Below are 9609 nucleotides of genomic sequence, written 5' to 3'. Positions count from 1 at the left end.
ATAAAATCTGGGTCTCTGGCTTGGCAGGTGGATTCTTTACTTCTGAGCCACCTGGGAGCTCTGAGTTGATGCTGCTGCTGCTGAGTCACTTCAGTCGTGTCCAACTCTGTGTGACCCCATAGATGGCAGCCCACCAGGCTCCGCCGTCCCTGGGATTCTCCAGGCAAGAACACTGGAGTGGGTTGCCATTTCCTTCTCCAATGCATGAAAGTGAAAAGTGAAGGTGATGTTGCTCAGTCATGTCCGACTCTTCTTGACTCCATGGACTGCAGCCTACCAGGCTCCTCCATCCATGGGGTATCCCAGGCAAGAGTACTGGAGTGGGGTGCCATTGCCTTCTCCACCTGAGTTGATGACCCAGGGCTATATTTTGCCAGTAATTAGAAAAAATAACGGGAGCTGACTGGCTCAGATCATGAACTCCTTATGGTCAAACTCAGACTTAAGCTGAAGAAAGTAGGGAAAACCACTAGACTATTCAGGTATGACCTAAATCAAATCCTTTACAATTATACAGCAGAAATGAGAAACAGATTTAAGGGACTAGATATGATAGATTGCCTGATGAACTATGGATGGAGGTTCATGACTTTGTACAGGAGACAGGAATCAAGATCATTCCCAAGAAAAAGAAATGCAAAAAACAAAATGGCTGTCTGAGGAGGCCTTACAAATAGCTGTGAAAAGAAGAGAAGTGAAAAGGAAAGATATAAGCATCTGAATGCAGAGTTCCAAAGAATAGCAAGAAGAGATAAGAAAGCCTTCCTCAGTGATCAATGCAAAGAAATGGAGGACTACAGTAGAATGGGAAAGACTAGAGATCTCTTCAAGAAAATTAGAGATACCAAGGGAACATTTCATGCAAAGATGGGCTTAATAAAGGGCAGAAATTGTATGGACCTAACAGAAGCAGAAGATATTAAGAAGAGGTGGCAAGAATACACAGAAGAACTGTACAAAAAAGGTCTGCATAACCCAGATAATAATTACAATCCTGTGATCACTCACCTAGAGCCAGACATCTTGGAATACAAAGTCCAGTGGGCCTTAGGAAGCATTACTATGAACAAAGCTAGTGGAGGTGATGGAATTCCAGTGGAGTTAATTCAAATCCTGAAAGATGATGCTGTGGAAGTGTTGCACTCAATATGCCAGCAAATTTGGAAAACTCAGCAGTGTTTTCCAGTAGGACTGGAAAAGGTCAGTTTTCATTTCAATCCCAAAGAAAGACAATGCCAAAGAATGCTAAACTACCTCACAGTTGCATTCATCTCGCATGCTAGTAAAGTAATGCTCAAAATTCTCCAAGCCAGGCTTCAGCAGTACATGAACCATGAACTTCCTGATGTTCAAGCTGGTTTTAAAAAAGACAGAGGAACCAGAGATCAAATTGCTAACATCACTGGATCATCAAAAAAGCAAGAAAGTTCCAGAAAAACATATTTCTGCTTTATTGACTATGCCAAAGCCTTTGACTGTGTGGATCACAATAAACTGTGGAAAATTCTGAAGGAGATGGGAATACCAGACCACCTGACCTGCTTCTTGAAAAATCTGTATGCAGGTCAGGAAGCAACAGTTAGAACAGGACATGGGACAACAGACTGGTTCCAAATAGGAAAAGGAGTACGTCAAGGCTGTATATTATCACCCTACTTATTTAACTTATATGCAGAGTATATCATGAGAAATGCTGGGCTGGAGGAAGCACAAGCTGGAATCAAGATTTCTGGGAGAAATATCAATAACCTCAGATATGCAGATGACACCACCCTTATGGCAGAAAGTGAAGAACTAAAGAGCCTCTTGATGAAAGTGAAAGAGGAGAGTGCAAAAGTTGGCTTAAAGCTCAACATTCAGAAAACTAAGATCATGGCATCCGGTCCCATCACTTCATAGGAAATAGATGGGGAAACAATGGAAACAGTGGCAGACTTTATTTTGAGGGGCTCAAAAATCACTGCAGATGGTGATTGCAGCCATGAAATTAAAAGATGCTTACTCCTTGGAAGGAAAGTTATGACCAACCTAGACGGCATATTAAAAAGCAGAGACATTACTTTGCCAACAAAGGTCCATCTATCTGGTCCATCTATCTAGTCAAGGCTATGGTTTTTCCTGTGGTCATGTATGGATGTGAGAGTTGGGCTAAAAAGAAAGCTGAGTGCCAAAGAATTGATGCTTTTGAACTGTGGCGTTGGAGAAGACTCTTGAGAGTCTCTTGGACTGCAAGGAGATCCAACAGGTCCATTCTAAAGGAGGTCGGTCCTGGGTGTTCATTGGAAGGACTGGTGTTGAAGCTGAAACCCCAATACTTGGGCCACCTGATGCGAAGAACTGACTCATTTGAAAAGACCCTGATGCTGGGAAAGATTGAGGGCAGGAGGAGAAGGGGCTGACAGAGGATGAGATGGTTGGATGACATCACCGACTCAATGGACATGAGTTTTTGTAGGCTCAGGCAGTTGGTGATGGACAGGGGAGGCCTGGCGTGCTGTGATCCATGGGCTCACAAAGAGTCAGACATGACTGAGTGACTGAACTGAACTGAATTAAACATATATTAATTTTGGAATTCAAATGCTTTTTTTGGGTCAGACTTCAGACGTTTTCACAAGCCCTAGAAAGACTTACAGCTCCTGGCCCAAGCCCTTGAGACTAATGATTCACTGGAATCTATTCCCATTTTGTTTCTTCGGATTTTTGTGCCCAGTGACTAGCAGGAATCTGAACAATGGTCATGAATGGAAATTCTGTGTTTAAAGACTATATGTTTAAAACCAAGAGCTAGCAGTGGAGGGGCTTGATGAGGGCATGGGATGGTTGCCGTTGATCTCTATACCTTAGTGTCACATTTTGCCTGAGCAGGAGGTCACCCTACCGATGAGTTAGCAGAAGAGGCTACCGCAGTTCCTCTTCATGACTTTGCTGTGCTTGGTTAATTTGACAACTTTACTCTCCTATCTTGAGGTTTAAATGGAAAAAATGGAAGCCTCTCAGGGAGAGGTCCAGAGGCCTGGAGTCCAGAAGAAGAATCAGGCTTCTACTTTAGTAGAAAAGGTTAAAGAAAAGTTGATAGGAAGACCAGGGATGATCCTACAGTGCTTTAACCTTTTGCCCACCAGCATCCTGGCCTTCCATGTTGGGTCAGAATATAAAATATCTGGACCTCAACACCCATCATGAAAAATCCATTGTGTCATTTTCCCCTTCTTGTCTGTATTGAAAGTCCATCTCCAATTGCTGACCTCCAGCTCTACCATCTCCCACCTCCTCTCCCTCCTCCAATCAGTGACTCTGCTTGCCTGTGCACTCTCTGACATTCCCTGTATGCCAGCTGTTGTACTGTACTTCTGTACTTTTCAAGGCACTGTACTGTAAGATTAAGCATGTTTTCTTTTTTGTGTGTTTGTTTGTTTTTTATGTATTATTTGTGTGAATAGCGTACAGTCCTATATAGCTGATTGTGTTAGCAGGCTAACTTTAGTGGACCTGGGAACAAGTTGGACTTGTGAACGTACTCCTGGGATGGAACTCTTTCGGATGTAGGGGGCTTGCTGTAGTCATCTTCTTTTATTTCTCTAATCATTTAAAAATGTAAAAATTATCCTTAGTTTGCAGACCACATGAAAAGAGGTGGTGGGCTGCAGTCTGCTGCCTTCTGTTCTAAAGTGCCAATGATTATGACCCCAAATTGGTAGGAATAGCTTTGGTGTTGTTCACAGTTTCCAAGTGCCCACAGAGAAAGGGTCTCAACTCTAAGAAAATTTCTTCTCAACAAAGCTAGACAAATGGAAAAAACATGAATTTTGTTTAAAAATCTATTTCTGCCTGTTCCAGTCATATCCGTCTGCTGTCTGCTCCCCATGTTTTGCTTCCACCCAGCATCTCTCAAGGTGAACGTGAACAATCAAATGTCCTCCCCCCTTGCCTGGTGTGTGCTCCCCTCTTACTCTAGCATCAGCCTCCTTTAGACTCAGCCAGAGCCCACCTTTCCTCAGCAGGTCCCCCACCTGAGCATGGTCTTGTGCCTGCTGGTCTCCTGGCTGTCCTGTACTTTCTGTCTGTCCTGTACTTTCTGTCTGTCCTGCACTCCACTCCAAAGAGAGCATCTGGGCAGCATTCTGATTTAACCTTGACTTCCCCATGGAGGGCTTCCCTGGTGGCTCAGAGAGTAAAGCGTCTGCCTCCAACGCAGGAGACCTGGGTTTGATCCCTGGGTCAGGGAGATCCCCTGGAGAAGGAAATGGCAACCCACTCCAGTATTCTTGCCTGGAGAATCCCATGGACACAATCCATGGGATCTCAAAGAGTTGGACACGATTGAACGACTTCACTTCACTTCACTTCCCCATGGGTTGGAATGTCAATTTCCTCTTCCTGGCAGATATTCTTTGCTGTTAGGTGTCCAGGTGACTCATTTGTGGCCCATGGAACGTGAATTCTTAATCTTCTGTGCCTCAGTACCCATGTCTGTAAAATGGGGATGACTGTATGTGTGTGGCAGGGGGTGGGGTTTGCTAGAAACCCTTGCAGGTGCAACCAGAATGTGTGAGAAATGTTAGTTTCTTCTCCCACCTCTGCTCACTGGTTTCATCCCGAGCCTGAGAGTTCCAGAAGATCCTCTGTTCCTCTGTGACTAGTTCTCAAATGTGTGCCTGGATGCTCCGTTGTGTTAGACTCTTTGGCCCAAAGGACTACATGGACCCCATGGACCTTATACAGCCCACCCACTAGGCTTCTCTGCATGGGATTTTCCAGGCAAGCATATTGGAGTGGGTTGCTATTTCCTTCTCCAGAAGATCTTTCTGACCCAGGGATTGAACCTGTGACTCCCGCTGTGTCTCCTGACAGGCTGACTCTTTACTGCTGAGCCACGGAGGAAAGCCCAGTCTGTTTCCGCCTGGTTTGGAACCAGGGATCTTCCGCATGGTGACGCGAACATGATAACCACTACACTATGGAAAGGAGGTAAAGGAAAGCACATATATAACTTATTTTCATCACTCCTCAGATGTTATGGCCCTGAGTTCCCATGCTGTGGTTGCCCTTTGCTCAGGGTGTCCACCTCTGACTCTCTCAGGCAAATTATCTTCTCCCTTTCATGCAACTTCATTATCTAATAAACCTTTCAACATTTACACATTTAGAATGGAGAGATCTATGGTTTGTCACTTTGGCATATTTTAAAAGAACTGAAAGTGTAATAAAATCACTTTGAAAGAATAGTGTGTGGAAGAAATGTTTTGTAGCAAATGTTAAAAATTCAATGATAAAAGCTTTTTAGACAAATAAAAGGAGGGGAGAGTTCCAGGAACTGTGATGCTCATTTAAAATAAGCTTTTTGTTCCTTAAACTACTATTGATGCTGATGCTTATTCTTGGTAGAGATTTATGAGAGATAAATCCACACTTTGTTTTTTCATTGGTGCAGAACAGTTTTCACTATTGCTACTGGCAACTTGAAACGAATGAAACTATCATTTTGATAATTTTGAATGAAATATGTGACAGTTTCTTTCAAAGGGAATGAGGGTCTTCATGTTAGATGATATATAGTTCTTTTTGATATCTAATTCTGGAGATATTTGTGCCGGAATGTGACCCCTAAAAGAGGAGGGAAAAAGTCTCCGTCCTCACATTTCCAGTGGGGAGTGGCCGGAACTCAGATGCTGGGCTGAATGGTCTGGCTTCCCAGCGAAGTGAGATCTGCCAGTCTGGTGTGATGGCTTCCCAGGCGTGAACCCATGAACCTACCTTCTGCAGGGTTTTCGTCCAGGGCCCACGGACCTGCCCTTTTCCTTCCAGGAGTGGGGCTGCTCAGTGGTGGGTGGTCTACAGAGATCAACCTGCAAGGTCTGTAGCTCTGGCCACACCAGTATCAAGAGGGGTTTGCTGCCCATCTTCCCATAAACTACCACTGAAAATTACCACTCCGAGATCTGAGCTGAGATTTCCAGCGAGAGGACAGTTGTGCAACCAGATCGAGGTGTAGAGGAACAGAGGTGAAAAGTCTGGTGAGATGCTAACCTTCAGACATGCTGGGCCCAGCATGAAATGCCCATCAGAACTTTTGGGTTAAGTAACTTTGGGTTGAAAGTGAAATTTTATGGAATAAATTAAAGCAATTAAAACATTTTTATAGGAAGTGCTGAAACTTTCATGAAATATCTGTTTGATTAGGGAAAGATTTTAGGGAAAGGCGAGACAAAAATTATTCAGGAAATTTTCTCCTTAAAGATAATGTTTTCCAATGGAAAATGATATGTAGAGAGGGTCTTTAGGTGTATTGCTGGAGGACTGACCCCAGAATTTTCTGTCTTCTTGATCAAGCACCAATATTAAAGGCTTGATCCCACTGTGATGCCAAAGGGGGTGCCTGCTGACTACTCAGGTGGTATTCTTGGCACTGGCTCTCCAATAGAGTCTTTACTCCAGGGTGGTGTTCCCAGTTATTTTCCACGTACCCATAGGTGTAAACTCAAATTAATCAAACTCTTAAGAGACTGATGTATAAACCAAAGAAGCCAATTTATTACTTTCTAGTGAGTGAAGGATAGATGTTCAGCTCTGCTCTTCAGCACATGCTCCCCTCAATATAAGAAAATGACTAGCTCTAGGAGGCTGTTTCAGGTGGACAAGGGTGTGTGTGATAAACCCGAATGGCATCTTGCCTGATGGCTGTCTTAGGAAACAGCTGTTAATTGGAGGCTGAGTTGTGTTTGATGGTGGCTGATGCATCCATCATTTTTATACGTGGTCCTCAAGTGCCTGTTGGCAGAATCACTTTCCTCTGCACATGGTTAAAACACTATAGGGCCGTTTGGTCTATAGTACTCAGATTGTTTCTCTTTAATTCATACTGATACCCCAGACAAGATGCAACGTACTTGTGATTTCACTTACACTTTAGTCCTAACCATTTGTTTCTTCTCCACAGAATTCACACCTTTTAATGATACCTGGATATTCCCAAATATCTCTAGCTATGCAGTTATAGATAATGTTTTCGGGTAGTTAAAAACCTGACTTTATGGGGGTCACCTTATTCCTAGCTTGTGTGGAAAATTGATCTTACTTAGCTGTATCTTTAAGTCAACCCTGAATATTCATTGAAAGGAATGATGCTGAAGGGGAAACTCCAAAACTTTGGTCACCTGACCCAAAGAGGCAACTCAATGACAAAGACCCTGATGCTGAGGAAGATTGAGGGCAAGAGGAGAAGGGGGAGACAGAGAATGAGATGGTTGGATGGCATCATTGACTCAGTGGACATGAGTTTGAGCAAACTCTGGGAGATAGTGAAGGATAGGGAAGCCTGGTGTGCTGCCGTCCATGGGATTGCAAAGAGTCAGACGCGAGTAGCAACTGTACAACAGAGCTGTATCTTTACTTATCATATGTTGAAAATTGGTTCTTCTTAGAAAGTCTGTTGATCTGGGGGCTTTCTTGGTGGTCCAGTGGCTAACCTCTGCTCTCCCAATACAGGAAGCTCGGGTTCAATCCCTCGGGGAACTAGATCCCATATGTCAAAATTAAAGATCCCAACTGAGATCTGACCCAGCCCAATAAGTAAATAAATACTGGGTTGACCAAAAAGATCGTTCAGATTTTTTATAGGATCTTATTTAAAGAAAGAAAGAAAATCTGTTGATTTATTCTTGCTAAATTGTTGCTTTTTCTTTCAGTTTTGTTACTGGTGACATAATATCAGTTTAAAATAAATTCTAGAAGGGAAGATCTGTGTTCAGTTCAGGCTAAATTAAGGAGGGGACAAACGTGAAAAGAGGGGAGGGAAAGAAAAGGAAAGAAAATAAAATCAGCATTGTAAATCACAGCCTTCTATCTGGCTGTCAACAAGTTTATATAAAGTGGGTCATACACAATTGAAAACATTTCTGTTCCAGCCTGCAGGATATTCACTGTTCAAACAAGCTTATGTCTTGGGGCCTGAATTCAATGATAGCAATCCAGTGTCAGCTCTCGGCAGGTTTTAAGCATTTTGTGTTCCTAGTAAGTGTCCATCTTAATTATCTCCAACCTGCCAATGAAGTCTGCCTTTATTTCTTGTGTGATTCTGAGGAATAATTTTAGTACAAATTCTTGATCTCTTATCATCTGGATACTAAAATAGATATTACCATTATTCAGCTGTCTTTCAAACCAGTCAGTCCTAAAGGAAACCAGTCCTGAATATTCATTGAAAGGACTGATGCTGAAGCTAAAGCTCCAATACTCTAGCCAACTGATGTGAAAAACTGACTCATTGGAAATGACCCTGATGCTGGGAAAGATGGAGGGAAGGAGGAGAAGGGAGCAGGAATGGATGAGATGGTTGGATGGCATCACCAACTCAACGGACATGAGTTTGAGCAAACTCTGGCAGACAGTGAAGGACAGGGAAGCCTGGGATACTATAGTCCACTAGGTCGCAAAGAGTCGGACACAACTTAGCAACTGAATAACAACATTTATGATACAGAAATTCAGTATTGTTTCAAATATTTAATCCTTTTGCATCATTATAGGTGAACCTTGTGTCTCAGTGACTTTTACAAGAAATATGCTTTACCTGGTACTGTCTAGCAACCAACAGGATAGATCTTACTTTCTAATACATTTATGTATTTTTATTTCAAGTAGGCTTCCTATAAAGGGTAAAGTGGGGCTTATGTGGTGGCTCAGTGGGAGATGTGGTCTCGATTCCTGGTCTGGGAAGATCCCCTGGAGAAGGGAATGGCAACCCACTCCAGTATTCTTGCCTGGAGAACCACATGAACAGAGGAACCTGGTGGGCTACAGTCCATGGGGTCACTAAGAGTTGGACACGACTTAGTGCCTGAACAACAAAAAAGGGGTAAAATGCATGCATGCATGCTAAGCTGCTTCAGTCGTCACTGGCTCTTTGCGACCCCATGGACTTTTTCCCACCAGGCTCCTCTGTCCATAAGATTCTCCAAGCAAGAATACTGGAGCGGGCTGCCATGCCCTCCTCCAGGGAAGGGTAAAGTACTGGGGATTAAAAAAAAAAAAAATGATTGGCAATGACGTTCTCTTTCTTTTTCCCTTCCTCCCTCCTCTTTTCTTTCTTCCTTGCTTCCTCCTTTCCTCCCTCCCTCCCTCTCTTCTTTCTCCCTCTATCCTTCCCTTTCTTTTTAAATAGAGAAGTTCTGCCTACTGTTTGCACCATTGCAGCTCTATCCTGGTCTTTGATACATTCTTTGCTTTCTGTCCCATGGCTCCTTCTGTGTTGTGTGAGCGAGTCATGCACCTCTCACTGATTTGCTGGTAACTTTCTTCAGGGTAGTTATGAGGTAAAGAAATGCACAGATCTGTGCCACATTCCTTACGGATTTCCGTGTCTTACTGGGAAAAACTTATTGTTGGCATGTACCATTTTAACTAGTGGAGGTTAGAAAAGTATTAGTCTAGAGAAGTGTGTTTCAGACTGGTGATGCCAATCACTTTTGCCTTTCATTCAGCTGGTGTAGCTCCAAGAATGGGAGGGAGCCCCGCCCTGAGCCCAGAATTTCTTAGGGCCCCCAGGAACACAGCTTGACAAGGGGCAGCTTTGGGCATCAAGGGACAAAAAAGAAAAAAAAAAAGGAA

The sequence above is a fragment of the Oryx dammah genome, unplaced genomic scaffold, assembly GCF_014754425.2.
Source record: "Oryx dammah isolate SB20612 unplaced genomic scaffold, SCBI_Odam_1.1 HiC_scaffold_1, whole genome shotgun sequence".
Classification (NCBI taxonomy): domain Eukaryota; kingdom Metazoa; phylum Chordata; class Mammalia; order Artiodactyla; family Bovidae; genus Oryx; species Oryx dammah.
The sequence above is the reverse complement of the archived record's forward strand: the minus strand, read 5'-3'. Positions refer to the sequence as shown.